This window comes from Monodon monoceros, unplaced genomic scaffold, assembly GCF_005190385.1.
Source record: "Monodon monoceros isolate NGI ecotype Baffin Bay Population unplaced genomic scaffold, NGI_Narwhal_1 Super_Scaffold_21, whole genome shotgun sequence".
Classification (NCBI taxonomy): Eukaryota; Metazoa; Chordata; class Mammalia; order Artiodactyla; family Monodontidae; genus Monodon; species Monodon monoceros.
In genome coordinates this window covers 53,173,379-53,175,784 of record NW_021703778.1, presented here as the reverse complement: position 1 = coordinate 53,175,784, position 2,406 = coordinate 53,173,379, and the positions used below count along the sequence as shown (strand labels likewise).

At 43.6% G+C, this 2,406-nt stretch overlaps 1 non-coding gene across 1 annotated transcript; it reads right to left on the bottom strand.

Moving 5' to 3' along the window:
- Positions 1 to 673: 673 nt before the first annotated feature.
- Positions 674 to 745, bottom strand: TRNAE-UUC. The gene has a single exon. It is a non-coding gene; the product is annotated as a tRNA-Glu (tRNA).
- Positions 746 to 2,406: the final 1,661 nt, after the last annotated feature.

The following is a 2,406-nucleotide window of genomic DNA, read 5'->3' as shown; positions in this document are numbered from 1 at the left end:
TGGAGACCTCTTAATTTCTTTGTCTCCAGCCTAGTGATCCCTGCTTCAGGAAGATTCTTGCTTCCCTCCCCCGTGTCCTCAAACATCAACTGCTCGTGGGGCGGCTCTTCCAGGCTCTTTCTCACCTCTTTCTCACTAGCTCTCTATCCTCCTGCCAGAAACACTTAGTGGGAGGCAGAAAGCAGTGAATTGGCCAGCCCATTTGTATTCCCTGTGTAAAAGAAATGCTAATTATGTAATTAAGTGAGGTGATGGAAGTGTTAACTAACCCTATGGTGGTAATCATTTCACAATATATGTGTATCAAGTCATCATGTTGTACACCTTAAACTTACACAATATTATAATGTCATTTATAAGCTATATAATGTCATCATAACTCTGGGAAGAAAATAAAAGAGAATTCCTTTGTCTAATAGAGTTTTACTAATAAATATTATAATTTATTGTGATATTTTAAATGAATTATATCAAGGGCAAAAATAACAATACTGTTTACACAACCTGGACGTCGTGGCTTTATGAATTACAGGGTGGCAGCGTGGGTCTTCAAGCTCACAACCCCGGCTAATGAATTCCAGCTTTCAACAATTATATTTAGTCTTTTTCCTAAGACGTGTCTAGATTCACTTAATGGTGAATTTCTTAACCTCGATTCTAAAAGCTTCTTTTTTTCTCACACCGGGAGTCGAACCCGGGCCGCCTGGGTGAAAACCAGGAATCCTCACCGCTAGACCATGTGGGAACCGATGAGTCAACTACAAAGTGCAAGTCAATTGAATCATTCCCGTCTGCTTCCGCTTTCGTTGCTCTGTCCCGCCTTCGAGTCAAAAGCGGCCTTCTGCGCTTGCGCAGATCTTTGGCGCTCGGGACTACTGGTCTGGTTTGGGCTATGCTGCTTTTCTGCGCGCTGAGCCTGGAACCCGGCGCGGGGGCCTACGGCCTGCCGAGACCCCTCACACCTCGCCTCGGGGAGCCGATCCTGCACACTCAGTCCCCGGGAGGCCGCTCTCGACCCCCACCCACCCCGCCCGGGGAACCTCCCCCCGACCCTGCACACCCAGCCCGGGGAGCCTATGACCTAAATTTCTAAAAAGCTGTGTTAGAAGGCTCCGCAGTGAGATTTGAGAAAAGAATGGTTTGAGTAACGCACAAAGCAGGTTGTGAGCCTGGCTCCCAGGTCTCAGTTTCCCAGGTTTGTCGCTGAGGGTAACTTTTATTAGATCAGATTTTTACAATCATGATGTTTAAGGTCATAGGGTTTTTAAGTGGAATTTTGCACTTAGAAGGCAATGCATGAAGCTCAGAATAGCTCCTGGGGAACGTTTTGGGGCAAAAGACCTTTAGAGACTACCGTTTTTAAGATCTTGTTTAGGGATGGCCTTACATCAATAAAACTAAAACAAAACACCCCAAACCATAAAGGAAGAATCCATACATTGCACTACTTTAACAACTCATACCTTGGGGGAAAAAAAGTAAAACAACAAAACTACTGACTGGGAGATAAACATGTACACCTCACCTAAGAGATTGGTGTCCCATATAGAAGGAAACTACATATGATTTATAGGAAGACAAATACTGCAATATAAAAGTGAGAACTTGTGAAAAGGCCACTTGGAGAGGAACCTCAAGGCTAAAATGCATCTGAAAAAAATTTCAAACCTCACTGGCTCCAGGCTAGCATTAGGCCAAAAAGCAAGTGTGAAATGTTAAAAGCTGGCAAGTGTGTGGGAAAAAGGAAGCTCTTGGAAACTCATAAAACTTGATCAGGGAGGCAAGTTGTCACGATTTCCTGAACCTGCTTATGACCAAGCAATTCTATTTTTAAATTTTTGTATAACCGGTATGTTCTGGAATTTCCTCTCAGTGAACACGAAGAAATGCTGCTATGAAAGTAATAGGCGGACCATAGGGAGGATAAAGGGCCAGCGTCACCCTAAGCAAAAGTCAGGGAAGGGTGGAGATTCTTAATCTCTAAGAATTTCAAATGTCTGTGTGATTAAAAAAAAAAAATCTTAATAATTGAAAATATTTGTGGGATGAAAAGGACCATACATAATGTCTACCGATGAGCCACAGACTGGAAGAAAATGTTTGATAGGAAAATGTGACTATCCTTACTGTATACAAGGGAAAAAACTTTAGCAGCTTAGCTCCCTGGGAAAAAACCACAGGGAAAGGGGATTGAGAGAGGAGGAGTTCTGATTAGTCAATAAATTGGGGAATAGCTCAGTCTTGCTTGTAACCATGGCAGTACAATTTAAAACAATGCTAATACATCCAGGGTTAGGGAGGAAGTGAGGACACAAACTCAATGGAAATGGCCATAGCCCCTCTCTGGGGCTGCAGCCCACGCTTCTCTTCCCCATGGCTCATCCACACCTGAATGGGGAGGTTTCC